Below are 23,484 nucleotides of genomic sequence, written 5' to 3' on the forward strand. Positions count from 1 at the left end.
CAATTTGCAGTGTGGTGTGGAGGATAGATTGCCTCCAAAGAGAAACCCTGTTGTCAAAGCTGCTGGCAATTTGGCTTCCTCTCGTAGATAGAGTGCACCCTTCATCAGTTGTCACCCATTTGCAGGCCTCCTTTTCAGGTTGGATGCCATGGAGCGGTAAAATGCGATACCTGGGAAAACGCTGAGGAGATTGCACAGCGAGCATTTGCTTGGCATTGCTGAAACTCGTGCTTTCGTTGCTTCAAAAGTCACACTACTGGGCATTTTGTGGAAAACTGGACTCATGCATTGAGCATATACAAGGTAACTAGGTTATGTTGGAATTTGTAGCAACATGCCCTAGAGCCGGTAGCTAATGGAATTGAGTGTTCCTACACAGCGTAGCTAAGGAGGTTGATGGACACCATGGTCCAATCCGACACTGCCACGGCCGATCAACGCAGCGCTCCTAATGTTTGTCCACCTCCCCATTGCTAATAACTGGGTCATTCTCTGCCTAGTACTGCATACAAACTTTTTTTCATTCTAAAATTGAATAATATGAAAAAAACCCCTGTTTGCTACAGCATAGTTTTCTAAATAAATTTGTAAATATGTTAAAGAGTTTAAGGTCTCCTTTACAGGGGTGTTAAAGTAGAAGAAATGAGGTATAGAGAGAGAGTTCCTCGCTTCACCAGTTGGGGCCGCTAGCTCCTGTCAGTCGGGGCCTTGAGACGACCATCGCCCAAGTTATGCGTCGTGGGACGGCAGTCTCGTCTTGTCCCTGTGCGTTATGCTCCGTCGATCGGAGGTCGTGTACGGCTATCACGCCCCATCTCTAGCACCTCTCCCGGTCACCTCATCATGACGGGGGCGTTCCGGTTGTATCACGATGACGCTCTACCCATCCTTTTGTGAGGACAGGCAGGTAGAATAGTGGCATACTGTTGCCACAGCAGAGAGGACTGTAACCCCTGTGGAGGGGGTGGTTAGCCGTGTATGATAAGTTGACCCCAAGGCCTATCCTTATCTTCCGCACCTACTCCTGAGGCCTGCTGGCAAGCTGAGTCCGGCCTTCCGACTGCCCTACCAGTCGAGGAGGCGGGCACGTGTTGGGCGGAACTCAATTGGAACCCCTAGTCGGAGCCTGGTGCGGATCCGGCCCTCGACTGGCCTTGGTCACCCTAATTGAGTAGTCGGGGTTGTGGGCCGAGGTGGCCCAGATCAAGTTGTCGCTAGAGGCGGATCCCGTACCGAAGACACCGGATGCACTGTTACTCAACTTTGCTAATCGAGCCTGTTTGTTGTAGCCGATCAAGGTTTAGTCGATATAGTCACTAGGAAGTAGTCGTAGATGTAGTCAAAGTAGTTGTAGATGTAGTCAAAATAGTCAGAGATGTAGACTGGCGCTCGTTGTACGCATGCCCTTGGGCTGCCTAGCGAGAAGTGGGCCTGCTGGGACCCCCGGGTCCCTGGACCCGTCAGGCTGCTTTACAGTCGGAGAGACGGGCCTTGGTCACCACGACGGAGCAGCCAGTCGGGGACACGAGCCCTGGTCGCCCTGACTGAGTAGCCAGTTGGGGATAGAGGCCTTTGCCATCCAGACTAAGCAGCCAGTTGGGGTTGTGGGCTAAGATAGTCCAAATGAATTTATTACTTTGTACGGACGGCGCTTGTCCCAAGTGAGGCCTTGAACCAGTCTGTCGATACATACAGACAGGGGTACCTCCTGCTAGGGTGTCCAGGCCCTTGGCGTCTACAATCCGTAATCTCCCCCTCGCCCTCTGGGTGACGTGGCATACGGCCCGGGCCTGACAGCTGGGACCACGGTCTCCGGACCTTCCCCGAGCTTTAAGAGGTCCGGGGCCTCCGCATACCGAGGAGGGCAGGCGGGCTCTCGAGTAGCCCCCACGGACCCGGACTCCCCAGGGGGTCCGGGGCCGCCGCGTGTGATGGCCGGACCATCACGGGCCTGACCGCTTCAACCGGCCACGGGGGCCCGAACCCCCCTCCCTCCAGGGAGGGGTCCGGTGCCGCCACGTGCCGCCCCTGCAGGGGAGCGGGGCTGGCCCTGCCGTGTGCCTGCGGCTAGAGGCCCTTCGCGGGTCTCCAGCCCACCTACCAGCGTTTAATGCGGTAGCTGGGCCGGGCGCGCCCAAGTCAAAAAAGAGCGGCCTGCCACTGACACACAGGGCAGGTAGGCTGACACCACAGTAGCCCGCCTGTTTCCAAGGCGGCGCGTCGTATCACCGTGCACAGTGCGCGGACTGTGTACAGTCCTGTCACGGCGCTGCGTGCGTGATGATGGCCTGTAATAGGCGAGCCAAGGCGTGCGCTGCAACAGTGCGCACGTAACGGGTCAGCGCTGTTTCACCGCCTGACAGGAGGTTACATCCCAACAGTGACAGCACGGCTTCGCTGTTAGGTAACACTGACACCGGACACTGTGCAAGACAAGGCTGTACACGGCCATATCCTGACTATGGATACGCGCATCAACTTCCCGATAGAGAAGACTACGGAGAGGAGCTGGAGATGAAGATCTCCACATCTCTCGTAGAGTAGGCTCCTGTTGGCCGGGCCCACCTGTCAGGGCCCTGCACAGTGTAAGCACTCCCCTTAGGCTATAAAAGGGAGAGTGTACTCGTTAGAAAGTGAGGTTCACACACACGCTTTCACGCTGCTCTCCGTTCAGGCTTGCATAGCCAATACAACACTAAAGTGGACGTAGGGTATTATGCTCCGGCGGCCCGAACCACTCTAAATCTTCATGTCCTTCCTGCGTTCATCGGCCCACCGATCGAGCGCTCCAAAGTCTCCTCCAAACCCATCCTTAACTAGGTTTAGGCGGGTGCTTTCCGCCACCCGGCTGGAGAATTCCTCCGACACAGTCGATGGGAAGTGGGCCCGCTGGGGGGACCCGTCAGAGGCCCCCAAGCGGCTTCATGATTTGTTTAATCGTGAAGGCACTATTTCTCGCTGCGCCACGCCCTCGCCCGGGGCGAAGGGACGCATCACTCTGCCTCCTCTGTAGAGAGGTGCAATGTTCAAGGGATCCCCTCTTGTGACCGCAAGTCAACTGGGGTTTCCCGATTCAGTTTGCATGATAATTGAGCTGTAGCGGCGCTAGCTACGTGTCCTCAGTGTGGAATATCAAGGGCTGCGTGACCCATCACGTCGACCCGCTGCGGTGGTGCTCCCTCCTATTCCTCTTGTGAAGGTTTTCCTTGTTTTGAGGTGGAGCCGTGCGGGACAAAACCGGCTCGCCAGACAGGAGGGGACCTCAGTGGCTATAAATGAAGGCCTCTGGCATCTGGTCTTGAACTAACCTAAGTCGTGAGCGAGCCTTGCCTTGAATAATGAAGTTGCTTTTAGTTTGTGTGCGTCCGCTTGATAGAGCCGGTGGTTCCTTCAGCACCTGGTGCTAAAAGAATGCTTGCGAGCGGCAGGGGACAGCGTGCGGGCGAGGTCATTCACTCGGGCTGCTTCCAAGCTCGATCCTCCAAGTGTTCTGCTTGGGTGATCAGGCTAAGCGGGTGCGCAGGCAGAGCTCCGTCTCTGTCGGGCAGGTGACGCGGCCTTCCCAGGCGCCTTGGGCGACCAAGAAGGTGGCGTCGGCCTCCGGTGGAGGATGTGTTAGTGTTTCCACCAGCCGGGCACGAGTACCGGGAGGAGCTCCTCGAGCCTTCCTAGCACGATGCGTGCCTGCGGGATCTGCTTGGACCCCGAGTGGGTTTGGTCTCCCCGTGTGCCTCAGCCCCAGCTCGCCTCATCGGAAGGCTCGTCCTTCCTAGGCGGCTGAGGCTGGAAAAGATCTCCTCGCTGTCGTTTGAGACGGCGAGGGTGTTCGGCCAGCGGCGGTGGCATATGGACTGCACGACGTTACCCCCCGCCGTGTTATCCTTTAGAGAGGGGATGCAAGAAGAAGGTTGCAAGGTGGGAATCCCTGCCAAGCTTCCCGCACTTGTAGCAGCCCTCCCCGAGGTTCCGGTGTTACCATCCTTGCGGTGGTAACAGGTTTTTGTTCCTTGTAACGACCGTGGGCTGATTGTACTTTGTAACACTTTAGTTGCCAAGAATAAAATGTGTTTGTTCTGGAGTGTTTTGTATCTGCTGCGCCTGACCGGGAGTCCGTTCGGGGGCTGAAATTTTGTTGTCTTTTCCAAGTGGAAATACGGTGCCCCGACTCGTCGCGGCCTTTGTCATAAAGGAAGGCAGTTGGGTCGGGGGCATTGGATGTGTGCACGCATAGGGGTGATCCCATCTGCGGTCTCCATGACCGGAGGGGTTGAGTCGGCGTCACTTGCCTTGATGGCGCGAGTGACGTGCTCGGTGAGCTCCTAACGGGTGTGCCTAGGCAAAGTCTAGGCGATCCGAGTGGAATCCGGGTTCGTCGTTTGTGACAAGGTCAGCATAGCCCGTATGTTGCATTCCATTGCTCCGTGACCCACCTCCCGGCAGATGCCCGAGTCGTCCGACCGACTCGGGTGGCCGATGGCCTCTCCTCGATAGAGATTTTGTGGGCATGGCTTGAGGTCCGGATCGGATGAGAAGGTCAAGATGACCTGAGTTGCTGTCTGAGAAGGTTGGGCGAGCACCGCTGAGGCTAATCTACGTTTTCTTCCCTAGCTCCGTTTGACGCGAGGCGGCCTTGAGTCCTCCGTGGATTGGCCTTCGAACCTCGATCGACTAGATTCCCGAATCAGGATCCATCAGCGTGCACCCTTTTGGGTCTTAAGATATTTTGAAAATAAAATAATTAGATTCGATTATTGACTAGGGTTGCGCGTTGAGGCTTACCCCAGGGGTCAGAGTGTTGCCCCCATTTTTCGTGCCCGTGTCGCGGTCGTGGTGGGTCACTGACAGCTCCGTGAACTCGGAGAGAGCTTGATGCCCGTCGCGACGGCAATTGCAGAGGCGACCACCGCGGAATGGGTGAAGACAACTCGATGCACGGAGAGGGAGGCAACCTTGGGGGGTGGCGGCATCCAGGTACAAAGATCGAGTCGAGCGTTGCCACGATCGTGTTGTCCTCCGGCCAAGAGGCTCCTCCAGTTGATCCTGTTGTGCGGCGCCTCCCACCCATATTGTCGGCCAACGCGGATGGGGTGCCACAATAGAAAGCATTTGTTGAGTAGTTAGCTTTCATTTTTCAAGCCATTTGTGCGGGGGTCTTGAAGGGTCCTCGAGTGAACGATCTACGTGCTTGTAATCATTTTTGTTTTATGGTTTTTGGGAAGCTAGTCCCACCCGTATCCCTTTGTTTCCAGGAGTGATTTCTGCCTTCGCACTTTTCTTTTTGAACCTGCTCGTTAACCATAGGTTGCAGCGTGTAGCCGGGGGCTGGCCCGAGTGATGTCAGCTGCTAGTTCACCGTAGGTTGTGACGAGGGTTCGCTAGGTCGGGTGGCCCAACAGAAATCGCTTAGGTTGCAATGGGAAAACGAGTCGCCCTTTCGCTCGGGCGAAAAGAGGATGCCTTTTTGTGTGTGAGCTTTAAAAGGAAAGAAGGATGGCGTATCCCCATAGGGCCCCCGAGCGAATTGGGGCTGAGAGTGCTCGGATTGGGGCACTGTAGGAGATGTCGTGTGGACAAAAGCATACGAAAGGACTGAATTTGAGGGAAGAAGTGACGTAACTGCTCAATGTTACAGGTCTTGTGAGGATGTTGCCGTCGCTGTCCTTCAGTTGATAGGTTCATGGCTGGACCACCTCTGCGATCGTGTACGGTCCTTCCCATGGCAGAGTGAGCTTGTGCTTGTCCTTGGTCGACTGCGCTCTCCTCAGCACCAAGTCGTTGACTTCGAGGTTCTTCCCCAGATCTTCCTCTTGTGGTATCTGCGAAGGGTCTGCTGGTAGCTTGCCGAGCAGACCAGGGCTATTTCCCGAGCCTCGTCCAACAAGTCAACGACGTCCTGCTGAGCCTCCCTAGCTCGGTCGGGGTCAAAGGCCTTGACCCTTGGGGCGCCATGGTCCAAGTCGGAGGGTAGCACAGCTTCCGCCCCATAAATTAAGAAGAACGGGTGAATCCTTTGGACTTGTTGGGAGTTGTTCTCAGGCTCCAGAGGACGGCTGGGAGTTCTGGGACCCAATGGCCGGCAAAATTGTTGAGCTGGTCGAAGATGCGAGGCTTGAGTCCCTGGAGGACCATGCCATTTGCTCTCTCTACCTGCCCATTTGTGCGAGGGTGTCCAATCGATGCCCAGTCAATCTTGCTCCCGTACCCGTCAGCGAAATCCAAGAACTCCTTGCCCGTGAAGTTGGTGCCGTTGTCGGTGATGATGGTGTTGGGCTCACCAAACCGGTAGATGACGTCAAGAAAAAACTTGATGGCCTCTTGGGAGCTAGGCTTGATGATTGGTTTTGCTTCAATCCATTTGGTGAACTTGTCCACTGCGTTGAGTAGGTAGAAGAACATGATAGGAGCCTTCTTGAGAGGCCCGGACATGTCGAGACCCCAGACCGCGAACGGCCATGTGAGAGGGATGGTCTGAAGCGCCTGTGCTGGCAGGTTGGTCTACCGGGCGTAGAATTGGCATCCTTTGCACGTGCAGACGACTTCTTCCTCATCGCGCAGAGCTGTCGGCCAGTAAAAATCAGGGCGAAAGGCCTTACCGACTAGCGACGCGGGGCTGCATGGTGGCCACAAATGCCAACGTGGATCTCCAAGAGGAGTTCCTTGCCTTGTTTGGTTGGGGATTCATTTCATGAGCATCCCCACAGGCGATGGGCTTTGTTTGTACAGCTCGCCGTCGATGGTGATGAACGTCTTGGCGTGCTAGGTGATCCTTCGTGCTTCGGTTCCATCGGGTGGGAGAACCTCGTCGAGGAGGTAGGCCAAAAGAGGCGCCCTCCAGTCGTGGTTAGTTACTGCCTCGGCCGCAGAAGTCCCGGCCTCTATCATAAAGCAGTCAGGGCCTGTTGCTGCTGTGTCAACCTTCATCACAAAGTAGTTGAGGGCGATTACTGCTGCGCTGGCCTCCATCGCAAAGCAGTCGGGGCCGGTTGCTGCTGCGTCGGCCTCCATCGCAAAGCAGTTGGGGGTGGTTATCGCTTCGTCGGCCTCCGTCGCAAAGCAGTCGGGGGCGGTTACCCCTGCGCCACCCTACATCGCAAAGCAGTCGGGGCCGGTTCCTGCTGCGTCGGCTTTCATCGCAAAGCAGTCGGGGTCGGTTACACTGCGCTGGCCCCGGTCGCAAAGCAGTCGGGGCCCCCGAGCACTTGGCCGGGGCCCCCAGGTACCGAGGTGGATGGCCCTGAAGGCGGATCTGGCTTTATGCGGATCGAAGGCGCGTGTAGGTCGTTGATGAAAACTCCATTGCGGATGGGATCCCGTTGGGCTGCCATCTTAGCAAGTACATCAACATCATTGTTGCCCTTCGGTGGGACGTGATGCAACTCGATTCCTTGGAACTTGTCCTCCAGTTTACGCACCTCCATGCCGTATGTGTTCATGTGGGGGCTCTCGCAGTCGGACTCCTTCATGACTTGGTCACTACCAGCTTAGAGTCACCGTATACGTAGAGCCGAGTGGCCCCGAGCTCGATAGTAATGTGGAGGCCATTGATGAGGCCCTCGTATTCGGACGAAAGAGAGCTGTCCACGTGGTGAGCATGGTGGGGACAGCGGGGTGCCCCCCCAGAGAGTTCATGGAAGAAGTTGTGCAGCGAGAATAGGACCAGATCCATGTCGTTTGCTGAGGGGTCAGCACAGAGCATGAGCTCGAGGTGCCACGCCAGCGCCTCAGTGTCGAGGTTGGCCAGCGGCTCGTTCGAGGGAATGTCTCCCTTGAGTGGTGTCAGAGGAGCGGGCTCCTCGCGGAGGTGAAGCGTGCCGAGATGATCGGTGACAAAGTCCAGGCTTCCGAAGCGAAAGGCCTGGAAGGGTGCGAAGATGGGGGGTTCCCATAGCCCAGCGCGCGGGGCTGTTGGAAAATCCAACGAGCCAAAGCGAATCGTATCGCTCATGCTCGTGAGGCTGGACGTGTTGGAGATGGAGGCCATCCGATCGTCGGGACGGTGGACGCACGATGTCCTCCCCACGGATGGCACCAAATTGCCAGTTCCGGAAATGGCCGATAGCCTAAACTACTCGAAGATGTGTATCGTGCGTCGTGATCGGATGTAGCCTAGCATACAATGACTCAAGATTTATACTGGTTCAAGCAGAATGCCTTATGTCCAGTCGGGGGTCAGTTGGATGTATTCCTTGAGCCCAGGTGATCGTGAGAGTTGGGGAGTTATAAGCTTTCGAGTGGAAGTCGTGAGACTGGGAGATTGGATTCCCGATCTCCCCTATCCTGGCGGGTGATCCTCCCTTTTATAGTCCAAGGGAGGTATCCTTTACAGGGGTGCTAAAGTAGAAGAAATGAGGTAGAGAGCGAGAGAGAGAGTTCCTCGCTTCACCAGTCTAGACTGCTAGCTCTTGTCAGTCGGGGCCCTGAGACGACCATCGCCCAAGTCCTGCATCGTGGGATGGCTGTCTCATCTTGTCCCTGTGCGTTATGCTCCATCGATCGGAGGTCGTGGGATGTCGATAAGTATGGTACGACTATCATGCCCTGTCTCTGGCGCCTGTCCGAGTCACCTCATCATGATGGGGGCATTCCGGCCATATCACGATGACGTTCTGCCCATCCCTTTGCGAGGACGGGTCGGTAGAATAATGGCATCTTGTTGCCACAACAGAGAGGATTGTAACCCCCGTGGAGGGGGTGGTTGGCCGTGTATGATAAGTTGACCCCAAGGCCCATCCTTATCTTCCGCACCTACTCCTGAGGCCTGCTGGCAAGCTGAGTCCGGCCTTCCGACTGCCCTACCAGTCGAGGAGGAGGGCACGTGTTGGGCGGAACTCAATTGGAACCCCTAGTCGGAGCCTAGGTACAGATCCGGCCCTCAACTACTTTGCGGTCGGGGACACGAGCCTTGATCACCCTGGCCGAGTAGTCGGGGTTTTGGGCTGATGCGGCTCAAATGAAGTTGTCGCCAGAGGCGGATCTAGTGCTGAAGGCATCGGATGCGCCATTACTCGACTTTGCTAGTCGAGCCTGTTCGATGTAGCCGATTAAGGTGTAGTCCATGTAGTCACCAGTAAGTAGTCATAGATGTAGTCGAAGTAGTCGTAGATGTAGTCGAAGTAGTCGAAGACGTAGACTGTCGCTCATTCTACGTGCGCCCTTGGGCTGCCCAGCGAGAAGTGGGCCCACGGGGACCCCGGGTCCCTGGACCCGTCAGGCTGCTTTACAGTCGGGGAGATGAGCCTTGGTCACCCCGACGAAGCAGCCAGTCAGGGATATGAGCCCTGGTCGCCCTGACTGAGTAGCAAGTCGGGGATAGAGGCCTTTGCAACCCCGACTAAGCAGTCAGTCGGGGTTGTGGGTTGAGATAGCCTAAATGAATTTGTTGCTTCGTACGGACGAGCGCCTATCCCAGTTGAGGCCTGTCGGTGTTTTACCACCACGCCCACCGAGGGATACCCCCGAGGTGGTGAGCTTGTAGGTAGGGTGTTGCCGAGATCAGAAAGTCAAAGGTGCAAAGGAACATAAGGTTTTAGACAGGTTCGGGCCGCCGAGAGCGTAATACCCTACGTCCTATGTGGTTTGTATTGCCTTTGATGATGATTGGGTGATCTCCTAGGCGATTCTCTGGACGATCACTGGGTTCCCCCCCTACAGGGGGTCCTGTCCGCCTTTATATGGTTTGGGGGGACAAGTTTACATGGAAGTCCTAGTCGGACACATGCCGTAGAGTCCTACCCCGAGTGGTTTTCTGGTAGTTCCCTACTGTATCTGACTAGTTTGACTACTGTAGGAGCATTTCTACTAGGCTACGAGTAGTTACACAGATGTAAGGCGTGGGCCATATCCCAACCCTTATCCTAGAAAAAGTATGCCACGTGTACAGTTCCATCTCACTCCGAGCGTTCGGGTTAGCCCGAACTTTCAGGTCGGGTTATTCAGGCTTTTGAAAGTTTGGGCTTTCAGAACCTAAGCCCGAAATAGGCCTGCACAGACTACTACCCGAAAATTCGGTTACCCGAAAACTTTGGGTTCGGGTTCGGGTAGCTCGTACTACCCGAACTACTCAAATATGAACCAAAATTACAGCAGCATTTGAACAACAAATCTGAACAAAAACATCAACATTATGGGTAGTTTGGACATGAACTTAACATAATATCACACTCACAGAATGTGGGCTGGGCCGTGGAGCGGTGGAGTCGCGACTCGCGAGATGTGACGGAAAGAAAAAAACTATGGGCTAAACGGGTAGTTCGGGTGCTGCGACCCTAAATCCGAAAAGCCCGAAATTAGTTCGGGTTTTGACAATTGCAACCCAAGAAACATGTTCGGGTATCGGGTAATGGGCTGAATGGGTTCGGGCTCGGGTTTTTCGGGTTCTGGTCTTCGGGCTCGGGTTTTATGCTCGGAGCGAGTTCCATCTACCCGGGTCTGACAAGGCCTCGAACCAGTCAATGGGAAGTGGGCCTGCTGGGGACCCCGAATCCCTGGACCCGTCAGGCGTATAGAAGAGTTGAGGTTTCATGGATTAAAGCGTGTGCTACCCAGGTAGATTAGCGACCGTTAAGAGAAGACAATGAATGTATGAATAAGTAGTCGATATTGCGACAAAAAGAGTGCTCGTTGGCATAAAGTAGCCCGCGAGAGCGCATGTTGCAGCGCATATGTCTGTAGGGTGTAGCCGCTATGAGTCTGACATAACTCAGTGTACCAAGCTCGTGGGCAGCGCCTACGAACTCAATGTACCAAGTGTGTAGGATGTTAGTCAGCAAACCCTAGAAGTAGCCGATCATGGTGTAGCCCCCAAGGGTAATTCCCGTCGAGAGGGTACACAAAATAGTAGCCGATCTTGTAAAGAACAAGTCGGAAAAGGTATAAGTGACCTAGCTTGATTCGTGGATGATTATCAACAAAGCCACAACGGTTGTCGATGGAGCCGCGACGGTTTGTTGATGAAGCTGACTAGTCAGAGTTGATTCCGACTAGTTGCTGACGGTGTGAAGCCCACTCCCGACTAGTTTTCTTATCAAGACAAGTAGTCGGAGTAGTCATCGGCAGGTCACCGAGCGTCCTCGCGGCATGAGCTGGAGTCAAGCTGAGTAGTTGAGGTCATCGCTGCGGTGCGAGCTAGAGTAAAACCGGGTAGTCGAGGTCGTCGCTGACACGAGCTGGAAACAAGCCGATCATAAGTAGGAGCCGGGTTGGATCCGGACTCATCCTTGTGATTTCCGATTAGATCGGAAAGTCGAATTTTGCCGAGGTCATCAACGAGGTCGTCGATATCTTGGCAGGATGTTGGAGCAGATGCCGTTGGCTCCCTGATGCCGGCGAGGTGACTGTTGAAGCTACCACGACTGTTGGCGATGCAGAACTAGGAACGTCGTGCTCTCGTCGAGCACAACGCTGGTGAAGTTGAATGATGCCATCGAGTTCTCCGGTGGATCTTTAATGAGCGCCCCTACCTGGCGCCAACTGTTGGTGTTTAATCTCCAAGCCCACTGAGGGATACCCCCGAGGTGGCTTGGAGATTCGGGCCGCCGAGAGCGTAATACCCTACGTCATATATGGTGGTTTGTATTGCCTTAGATGATGTGTTGGATGAGCACGAGTTGTCCCTCATGTTGTTGTTGTGCCGATCTATGTACCTCTGCTCTCCTTTATATAGTCTAGGGGGTAGGGGTCCTAGTCGGTTACAAGGTAGGTGGTAGGATTACAGGGTAGAGTCTTGGTAGGATTATAGAATAATGCTAGTAGGAGTCCGACTTCTTCCTTCGTTGCGAGTAGCTCCTTGAGGATACCCGAGGATCTATACCTGACAAAGTTGGGCCTTCAATATATACTCCCTACGCTATAGTATTTGTATAGACTGAAAAGCAAACCGAGATCCGAGTTGAAGATTGAAAGACTTTTTCATTATTCTTTTACAGATTTCCTCCTCATTCTGATCAACAAATCCTAACTCATGTGATGATATTTTGCCGATGTGGACTTGACAGTGTCAAGGCTAATTTCAGGATGATACACCCCACTTAGAGTTTGATTTGCACTCGTACTAAAGTACAAGCATATAATGTGTCACACCCGGTTTTTAAAGACAAAACCGAATGCATAACTATATGTATGCCAGGATCAAGTTCCATACATATAGTGACTTCACTAGTGAATAATCAGCAACAGTATCATGAAAAGAGAATTAAAAGACTATAAAGATTATCACAGTTATACAGCTTACCCTGGAAACGAAGACTCCAAACTTCACAGGCAATCGACCGGGGGTTGCGCAGGCCTAGAACTCAGCATCATCTTCAAATGATTTCAGATCACTTTCTCCTCTGAGCAGCAATTATAACAAGCGTGAGTACACTTATGGTTGGTACTTAGCAAGTGTTGAGAATTATATGACATGAAATCCAAAATCAAGGAAAGGCTGACTGGCTTACTGCGATAAGCAATTTTAGTTGGTCAAATTTTATTAGCACTTGATTACTAAGGTATAAGTTCATACCAAAATCCACATTAAAAAAGAGAGAAGAGATACAGCATAAGCATAACCACAACCATAAACATGGTCCACGATAACCATAACCATAACCATGGTCCACAATTTAATTCATCTTCAAGTTCAATTATCATGTGAGGGTCCAAGCCGCTCTTAACCGTGAGCACGGCTGATATATCAGTTTTCACTCTGCAGAGGTTGTACACTTTATCCACAATTCGTGTCTCCCGATTTGCCCGAGGTAGCTAGCCTCTTAAACACTTCCGAGGTGAGTGGCAAGGGATTCACTATGAGGCCTTTACAAAAATTCCCTAACTTATGACAATCCGCTAAGGTTTCAGGCCGCAGTGGTCATAACCCTCCCTAGTGAGGTGGTACCTTAGCTAAGGACCATAATCATAGCCTCTAAGAGGACCGGGCTATACCCCATCAACGCACTCCCCTCTTGCCCTTTCGGTAACATCATCACAAGCTAGAGTTTCTAATTAATTAGCCAAGACCAGAGCCATATAGTATTGTGGTTGCATTATTTTCCTGGGTGGTTCTCCATATTCCGATTAAACATATAATCTAATCTTGTATTAACAACGCATAGCGCATGAATATGGATAGAACAGGTGTAACATCATCATTGTTGTCATCATGGTTATAAATTATTGCCAAACCAGAACCAGTTATAGCAACTAAGCAATATCTACCCAACAAAAAGGTAAAATCCAGATTGACAAGGAATGATCAGTAAGACTAGGCATATCGTTAATTAGGATCCATCAAAATTAGAACACAAGCATGCATATAAAGAAAAAGTTATATTTATTGTGATTATTAGGACAAAAGCATGATCAAGAAAATAATTGCCTTTCTTTTAGAGAATAGCTGCTCAGAGTCTTCAACTCTTGTTCTTGAAACTCTAAATCTTCAAAACTCTTGGATCACGCTCCTTCTAACGTCACACAAGCATCGGGTCCAAGCATACAAGCAAGCAAACAAATAAGAACGACTAAGAACCGATACAGCAAATAAAAGAAAAGCTTTAAAAGAGCGTACTAAAGAATAGGGCTTGTTGCTACGGTCACGAGAAAGAATGAAATGCGGAAAACGGAGCTAGGGTTGAAAAGATATAGCTATCTAAAGATTTATATTATAAAAGAAATAAAAGAACTATAGGATTTTATTTATTTTAATTTAAAAATCTAATGTAAAAGATATAAAAGAAAATATCTCTAATTATAATTAACTCATATTATATTTGCATTTATAAAGATAAGGTACAACTTAATCAAATTTTATAAATAATTATCTATGTACGAGTTATTCTAATTAAACAAAAGTTGATATAAAATTAACATTTATTATGAAAACCGGAGTAAAGACTTGATTGGATTTTATTTCAAAAATCTAGATGAGAGGATATTATTCAAATTAAATTGATATCTAATTTTAAAAATAGGAATTATGGTACAACAATACCGCTAAACGATAGCTTAGGGTTTTAGAAGACTAACGCAAAAAGAATGGATCGAAACGGATCTAAAACGCGGAAACTATGCATGAAACAGCGCTGCAGGGATGAATACGTAATTAACTATAGACTTCGGAGCTTAGGAGGAAAGAAATACTAGACTCAGAAAATAGTGCTTGCAAATACAGAAAAGTTTAGGGTTAGATCTGAAAAATTCCACGATAGGGCTGGATTGAGAAGTTGTAATAGATCTAGGGGGTTTTCTGCAAATTTTGCAAGACACAGAAATTTAGGCGATAATTACAGTATCTTCGAGAGACTAAATCGCGAAAAGCTTGGAACAGCCTCCCATGGTGACCGGCGGCTACTGTTCTTGAAATTCCCGTCGATTCCGGCCACGGGAGAGCGTGGGAAGCGGGGAAAATGAAAGAGGACGACGAGGGGATTCCATTCCATACCTAACTTACTGTGGAGATGCACCTTGGCGATCGAATTTCACGGAGGAAGATGCGGCGGCGGTTCTGTTCTGTTCCTGCGCTGGTTCCTGTTCTGGTGGCTGTCTGCTGTGCACCTGGGCACTTGCAGGGGGCTGTGGCTGCAGGAGGGAGGCGGTGCTGCGCCAGGAGAGGGAAGGGGCAGGGGCGGCGCTGGAGGGGACGGGACGCATGGGCGGCTGGCAGGGGGTTGGGCCTGAATAGAAAATGAAGAGGGGAAAAGGAAATGACAGGTGGGGCCGTGATGCCATAGAGAAGAATCAGGGGAAGGAGCGACTCGCTGCAGGAACTCGGGGCGCTGCAGAAAGAGGTCGCAAGGGTGCAAGCAGCAGGGAGTCGTGGGGGAGGCTAGGGCCGGCTACGTGGGCACCAGAGACGCGATGCAGAGGCTATGGGGAAGGAAAGGTGTAGGGCACGTTTAAATAGACTTGGAGATATCGGGCTGGCTTCAAACTCGGACGAGGACAAGGACGCGGTGACGCATCGGGCTGGGACTCGTTCTCGAGTCTGGATTGCCCACGAGAGACGAGATTGGACCGACCAGCGGGTTCCATAATTTAGCGAGCAAAGAGAGGATAGTAGAGGTAACGGAAAGAGAAAACGAGATTGACCGAGTGAGTTCGTTTATGTGCCGAAACAGGTTCGGGTGACGGCCGAACGTGAAAACGAGCTGACTGTGCTGGTTGAACATGAACGAGTTATTCGAGAGCGTGGAAAAGAGAAGTAAAGGATTAGGCCGAGTTGTTGGAGCTGACGGTGATCGAACATCGTTAGAAAAATACTGAAGACGAGCTACGAGGCGTCGTTTTCAAGCATGACTTGATCGGGAAAAATGGTTAGAGGATCGGAAGCTCGATGGGACATCTTAAAGATTCTAAGAGGATAAGGTTAAAAGGATGTACAACAAAGATACGGCTCGGTTCGACTACGATGAGAATCAAAATAGAAATATTTTCCAGAACACATTTTTAAGTTTAAAATAAATCTAGAAAAGTCTAGATAAATATTTCAAACCATGAAAAATATATCCGGAAGAATCCCAAAATTTTCCGGGGAAAACTCGGGAGGTAATTTGGATCACGACTATTCCAAATAAAATATTTGGGACTCATGAAAAAGAATTTTAGAGCTTTCCAAATAAAATAAAAATGGATCTAGCTCTAAGATAAATAGAATAATTGCTAGAAACATCTTTAAAATTCTTGGAAAATCCTATTGATAGATGAACATATTGTAAAAGACATTCACATCCTAAAATTAAATATTTTAGGGTGTGACATAATGATAGGTTGATTTAAACCAGATTAAATTATTAAAATGCGCGAATCACACCTTCTATTATTTTTGCATCAAAGATCAGGACAGCTGAAGCTTTTACGAGCTCCTTTTTATCAAATTCCTTCCTACAGTAGTCACAATTAGGCATGCTACCTGCTTCCATTTGGATTATTCCAAGCTCTCAAGTTTTTCACTAGGGGCCCAACCCGAATTTCATTACTTAACAGCAATGAAATTACAGCGTACGGTTCAGGTTCAGCGTGGGGTTCAGCAAAATAAAAGGAGGAAAAGCGCAAACAAAGAAGGGTTCTACCCAGCGTACGGTTCCAAGCTCTCAAGTATCCAGCCATGGCAGGAACTCGAGATGCTTCGTCCCCTTCCTCTCGTTCTCTCCACGTCGTGGTGTTTCCATGTCTGGCATTTGGCCACATGATCCCGTTCCTCGAGCTCTCCAAGCGGCTTGCATGGTGCGGCCACGCTGTCACCTTCGTGTCCACGCCGAGGAACGCCGCCAGGCTAGGTGCCGTCCCGCCGGACCTATCCGCGCGCGTCCGCGTCATCACGATGGAGCTGCTGGCAGTCGAGGGACTGCCGGCCGGCACCGAGTCGACGGCCGACGTCCCGCCGGAGAAGGTCAAGCTCCTCAAGGCGGCGTTCGACGGTCTCGCCGCGCTGTTCGTAGCCCTTGTCGCTGGCCGCATGGGTGGCGGCGGTGAGGGCAACGGGTTTGAGAGGAAGCCCGACTGGATCATACTCGACTTCGCGCAGAACTGGGTCTTGAGAAGAATCAGAGGCGCAATAGAAGATGTGAACGTCGGCCTCTAATCAGAGATCACGACGGCTTCGTGTTAATAATATTGGTGGCGCATAACAGGCGCATGTACACAATATATAGGAGAATTGGCTGGTTTGGGAACTATCTAGGAAAGGAAGATTTACATGGTTACAACTATTCTATCTCTAGTAACATCCTATGTTTCCTAACCAGCCATATTTCTTCTATATTTAGATACAACCATATTTGGTTAGTTATAACTTGTTTAACACTCCCCCTCAATCTAAATCTTCTCCAGATTAAGATTGCCTTTGAATAATTCCAATTGTCGCGCCGCTAGTGGTTTTGTAAAACCATCGGCCACCTGATCTCTTGTCAAAACATGTTCTATGTCAAGCAATCTTCTTGCAACTCTTTCACACACAAAATGATAATCAACTTCGATATGTTTTGTACGTGCATGGAACACTGGATTTGCCGAAATATATTTGGCTCCCATGTTGTCACACTATAGTTTCACTTTTCTTGGTGCTTGAATTCCAATTTCTAACAATAAAGTTTGAATCCACATGATTTCTGCAGTTGCATTTGCCAATGGTTTGTCCTCTGCTTCTGTGCTAGATCTTGACACAGTTGCTTGTTTTCTTGCATTCCAAGAGACAAGATTCGATCCTACAAATATTGCAAAACCTCCTGTAGATCGCCTGTCATCAAGACTTCCAGCCCAATCTGCATCACTGAAACCACTCACCATGAGAGATGTCGTTTTACCAATCTTGAGCCCAAGTTTTGTTGTATGCTTTACATATCTCAAAATTCTTTTGACTGCAACCCAATGAACTGTGGTAGGTGCATGTAAGAACTGGCATACTTTATTAACAGAGAATGAAATATCAGGTCTTGTTAAGGTCAAGTATTGTAGCGCACCAACCACACTTCTATATTGAGTAGCATCATTCGGACCAAGCAAATCTCCCTCATGAACTGATAGTTTTTCTGAGGTGGACATAGGAGTAGTAACTGGCTTGCAATCACTCATTCCAACTCTTTTTAATACATCCGAGGCATATTTTTCTTGTGTCAAGATCAGACCATCAGACACCTTATTTACTTCAATTCCAAGAAAGTAGTGCAGGTCACCTAGATCTTTTAGAGCAAACTCTTTATTGAGATCACTAAGCAATGATGAAGCTGCACTAGGTGTCGAACTGGCTACAATTATATCATCAACATAAACAAGCACATATATACTGATGTTACCTTTATTATAAAAGAATAGAGATGTATCTGCCTTTGACAATTTGAAACCCAAGTCTTGTAGCTTCATGCTTAACCTCGAATACCACGCTCTTGGCGCTTGTTTAAGTCCATACAAAGCCTTGTCTCTTGGCGCTTGTTTAAGTCCATACAAAGCCTTGTCGAGTCTGCACACATAACCTGGCACAGACTTGTCCTCATATCCAAGTGGCTGTTTCATATAAACTTCTTCTAGTAGACCATGTAAAAAGGCATTTTGTACATCTAATTGACGAAGACTCCAACCTCTTGACACAGCAACAGAAAGAATAACTCGAATTGTTGATGCCTTGACCACAGGACTAAAAGTGTCTTCATAGTCTATGCCATGCCTTTGCTTGAAACCTTTAGCAACAAGACGATCCTTATATCTATCCAAACTTCCATCTGCTTGTAAACCCATTTGCAGTCAATAATATTAGTGCCTCTTCTTGGAGGTACAAGATGCCAGGTTTTACTTTTCATCAAAGCAGAGTATTCTAAATCCATAGCATTTTTCCAATTCTTATCTCCTAAAGATTCATTTATATTTTGTGGTTCCCCTGATGATGTAAAAAACCCATATCGAATAGTGCCATCAGTATACACCTTTGTTTTGCGAATGTCGGCCTATAACCGTGTCATGGGTCTTGATATCTCAGGTGCATTTGTTGCCGCAGCTGGGGATGCAGCTTCCTCAGGCACAGAAGATCCTGACGGTTGCCCATGCAGATCACAGTAGGATCAGCACCTGTTCTCGTGGGCGAAACCGACGCAGGGAAGCCAGGCACTGAGTCCGATAGGGATCCTGTCAGTTGTACGATGGGCGAGGTTGTCTCCCCAGGTGGCGAGGTGGTAGGAGCACTTGTCTCCCAAGGTGGTGAGATGGTAGGAGCACTAGTCGGAGGGGACGCAGGCGACGCCACGGTTTCGACGACTGCAACCAAATCTGCATGGAATTCACCGCCATCTCCTGCACACAATTCTTCACACGAATTATTAGAATTAAACATATGATCACTCATTAGTTCTCCCCCTTGATCATATGGTAGTGGCTGGAGATCAGGAGGAAGGAGAGATATTTCTTGATGAAGTCTAGCTCCTGCATTCGGATGAAGTTGAGAGAAAGGAAAAACATTCTCATCAAAAGTAACATCCCGAGATATATAGACCCGTCTTGTGGAAGGATCGAAACACACACTGTTTGGGGCGGAACTGAAACTTGTGGGTATTATATGGACGAAGATTAGGCCAACATGCACAACCAAAGACTCTGAGAGATAAATAGTCTGGTTTTTGTTGGAACACCCGTTCAAGAGGTGTTTCATAATTAATGACTCGACTAGGTGTCCGATTGATAAGATATGTGGCAGCAACGAAAGCATCTTCCCAATATTTAAGAGGAATAGATGCATAAGCAAGAAGAGCTAACCCAACTTCAACAATATGTCTATGTTTTCGTTCCGCAGCCCCGTTTTATTGATGAGCATGAGGACAGGACACAAGATGAGAGATTCCAACTCGCTCAAAAAAGGAGTGAAGTTTCTGGTATTCACCCCCAGTCTGTTTGCATTGCATCAATTTTTCGATTAAAAAGCCTCTTGACTAGATTTTGAAATTCATTGAATTTCTAAAAAACCTCAGATTTGTGCTTAATAAGATAAATCCACACATATTTGCTGTAATCATCGATGAAACTAACATAATATCTATTTCTTCCAACCGAATTAGGTGGAGGACCCCAGACATCAGAGAAAACAAGTTCCAAAGGTTTACTTGAAACACTATGCGACTTGGAATACGGAAGCTGATGACTCTTTGCCTTTTGACAGGCATCACACACAGGCTCTTTATTTGACTCATCTAAACAGGGGAGATTATTCATGCTAATAACTTTAGAAATAATAGGGGCGGATGCATGACCCATACGACTATGCCACCTCTCGAAGGATGGTTTGACGGCTCCAAAGGCTTGCTTTAAAGTGGATGGAGGAAGGGGATAGAGACCCCTTCAACATGGCCCCTTAAGGATGGTGTTCTTCGTGGCCTGATTCTTGATCAAAAAATAATCAGGGTGAAATTCAAGAAAAGCAGAATTATCTTTGGTGAGACGATGAACTGAAACATGATTTTTAGCAGCCTTTGGAACATGAAGAATATTGTTTAGATGCAAATTATGGGGTGTGAATTAATGAATGACCAATATGTTTAATTTCCATACCTGCACCGCTTGACATATGAATTTGGTCACCTCCATGATACTTGTCACGAACGGCGAGCTTTTCAAGATCACTTGTGATATTGTCGGTAGCACCAGAGTCCATTTACCAATTTTGATCCATGGAGTAGAGGCTCATAGCAGCAGCAACGTGGCGTTCCTCTGGGACATAGTTTTCATCAAACCTATGCCAGCAGTCAATCGCCGTGTGTCCTGTCTTGAAGCAGACCTGACAGATAGGGTGCCCATTGTTGTCATAGGTCGCGGTAGGTCCAGTGGGGAAGCTTCTGCGCTGTTGATTCTGGCGTGGTGGCTGCTGCTGACCATGCCTGCGGCCACCAGACCCGCGGCCAGGATTGGACCGTCCACCTTGGCCACGATTGAAGCCTCACCTTTGCTGGCCCCCACCGCGACCACCTCTTCCTGCTGAATTTGCCGACGACGATGAACCGGAGCCAAGCTGCAACTCTAATCTGGTCTCAAAGCTTAATAATAGGGAGTACAATTCTGAAGGAGCAATAGGTTCTAATCTAGTTACAAGAGCAGAAACTAGAGAGTTGTACTCAGTGTCAAGACCATTGCAGATATACATCACCAGTTCCTCATCGTCGAGGGGTCTTCCTGCTGCAGCCATCTCATCTGCGAGCCCCTTCATCTTGCCATAGTATTGAGCAACCGTCATGTTATCCTTCTTTGTCGTGGTGAGGGCGAGATGCACGTTAGTCGCACGTGCACGCGTGTGGGACCGCGAACATATCGGTGATCGTCTTCCATGCTTCAGTGAAGGTTCTTGCCATGGCGACTTGCGCCAGGATGTCCCTAGACACGGAGGTGAGGAGAAACCCTAGGACCTGTTGGTTCGTGGCGAACCACTCTTCATAGGCCGGATTTGAGACCTTGACGGATGCACCGTCCTCGACGTCGCCCTTCTTCTCATCAATTTCTTCAAGTGGAGCTATGGCTTTTCCGTTGACATATCGCTCCAATTTTGCGCCTCGTAAGATCGCAAGAACTTGCGCAGACCACATACCGTGATTATGACGAGTGAGTTTCTCTGTGACTTGAAAGCCGAGGAGAGGATTCGATGACGAACTTGAGGACGCCATTGCTTCAAGGATTGAATCTACTAGGCTCTGATACCATGAGAAGAATCAGAGGCGCAATAGAAGATGTGAACGTCGGCATCTAATCAGAGATCACGACGGCTTTGTATTAATAATATTAGTGGCGTATAACAGGCACGTGTACACAATATATAGGAGAGTTGGCTGGTTTGGAAACTATCTAGGAAAGGAAGATTTACACGGTTACAACTGTTCTGTCTCTAATAACAACCTATATTTGCTAACCAGCCATATCTCTTCTATATTTAGATACAACCGTATTTGGTAGGTCTGGCCGATCGCCGAGGAGCACAAGGTGAAAAGGCATTCGATCGAAGCTGCAGCAACTGATTAGCTGTTCGTCAAAAATCAATTCTTTTCGTTAATTTTAATTTCTTGCCTGCTGCAAGCTAGATCGCGTGCGCCATGTTCCTCATCTTGCCGGCGGCCCTCTTGGCGTACGTCGGCACGAAGCAGTCGAACGAGGTGCACCCCCGCCGGACGATGGAGGACTACATGGTGCAGCCGCCGTGGGTCCACTTCCCCTCCACGCTCTTCTACCGCTGCCACGAGGCCGAGGCCATCGCCGCCGCTTTCCGGCCCAACGCCTCCGGCGTCTCCGACATGGACCGCCTCATGCAGCTGCACCGCCCGTCCTGCCGCCTCGTCGTCCACCGCAGCTGCCCGGAGGCCGAGCCGCGGCTGTTCCCGCTCCTGACGGACCTCTTCGCCAAGCCCGTCGTCCCCGCGGGCCTCCTTCTGCCCGGCGACGCCGCGGACGACGACGCGCGGCCGGGCGGTGGTGACCAGCCGTTCGTGGCGGCCGCGCGGTGGTTGGACGAGCAGCCCCGGAGGTCCGTCATCTACGTGGCGTTGGGGAGCGAGGCGCCCGTGACGGTGGGCCACATCCGGGAGCTCGCGATCTAACTGGAGCTCTCCGGCGCGCGCTTCCTCTCGGCGCTTCGGGCGCCGGGCGGCCGCACCCCCGCCGCGCTGCTCCCTGACGGGTTCGAGCAGCGCGTGGCCGGGCGCGGGGTGGTGCTCGCCGGGTGGGTGGCGCAGGTGCGCGTGCTCGCGCAAGCCGCGGTGGGCGCGTTCCTGACGCACTGCGGGTGGGGCTCCACGGTGTAGGGCCTGTTCCGGTTCGGGCACCCGCTGGTGATGCTGCCGTTCGTGGCCGACCAGGGCCTCGTCGCGCGGGCCATGGCGGCGCGCGGGGTCGGTGTCGAGGTGCCGCGGGACGAAGATGGCGGCGGGTCCTTCCGCGGGGCCGACGTCTCGGCGGCGGTGAAGCGGGTGATGGCGGGTGAGGAGGGCGAGGAGATGGCGCGCAAGGCCAGGGAGCTGCGGGAGGTCGTCGGGGACAGGGTGAGGCAGGAGCGCTACGTCGATGAGCTGGTGCAGTTGTTGCGGCGCTACAAGTGAAGTGATTGGGTACATGAAGAAGAACAGAGCGGTGGAGGAAGGGTACAGATACAGAGGGAAGAAGGGAGAACATCAAGAGAAGAGGATTTAAATCCGTTTGAGTGTTTGTGTTCTTCAGTGCCTTGCCCTGCTGCTCCCGGCCTATTTCGTTTTTTTAGTCTCCTCTACCACCCAGCTTGAGCCCATAGCCATGAGATTTCAATTCAATTGTCAGCTAGTGTGGAGTCGATCTTCATCTTGCTTACTAATTCAGATATGAAGTTCTAGAGATATCGCTGAGTCTCACAGTATCACTGTTGGGCTGAACGCAACATGTATGCCATCTAACTCTCAACATCATACTTTGCCTAATCCATTGGCTACTGTGGTTCAATGGTAACTGGAAGTCGCAGAGCCTCCGAGTTTTGACTCTACAAAGGAAAGGGAGAAACTCTGTGACCCAGCTATATCACCAAAGGTATCTCATCATGCTCCTGATACCTACCAAGCGTATGCTGAATTTAATTTGTGTGTTGAACATCGAAATATATTTGCTGGATCACCAACACTGCCAATGCTGCATAGATGGCAAACATATTCATCTTTTTTCTCGCTTCTCAGCAATGTTTATCTACTCCATAGGAAGGAAGCATGTCATGTAAGGATATGTAGATGGAACGCTGATAAAGTCGGTGTTGTGCACCTGCATCCTTCAAAAAGAGTGCTGAGAATGTGTACTACATGGGTCTCTGATTCTTGCATGGCCTGCCGTTCTCTCTCGAGGAAACAAAAAGAGTTGTACTTCACATGCATTGTAGACAACGCCATATTTCTTCTGACGATTTTTTATAGAACTTTTGCATGACAAAGACGACAAATACTTCTTTGGCTGACTTTAATGAACGGGCAACAGAGAGCTTCTGGTAGTCCCTAACTAGAGCTACTCTTTATGAGGTACGATTTAAAGTACCCTCACCAA

General features: G+C 50.4%; 1 non-coding gene and 1 pseudogene across 1 annotated transcript; one reads left to right on the top strand and one right to left on the bottom strand.

Moving 5' to 3' along the window:
* The first annotated feature begins 16,078 nt into the window (after positions 1 to 16,078).
* Positions 16,079 to 22,526, top strand: LOC112883397 (annotated as a pseudogene).
* LOC112883680 lies at positions 20,476 to 20,614 on the bottom strand. The gene has a single exon (XR_003226933.1). It is a non-coding gene; the product is annotated as a small nucleolar RNA Z247 (small nucleolar RNA).
* Positions 22,527 to 23,484: the final 958 nt, after the last annotated feature.

This window comes from Panicum hallii, chromosome 2 (genome assembly GCF_002211085.1).
Source record: "Panicum hallii strain FIL2 chromosome 2, PHallii_v3.1, whole genome shotgun sequence".
Classification (NCBI taxonomy): domain Eukaryota; kingdom Viridiplantae; phylum Streptophyta; class Magnoliopsida; order Poales; family Poaceae; genus Panicum; species Panicum hallii.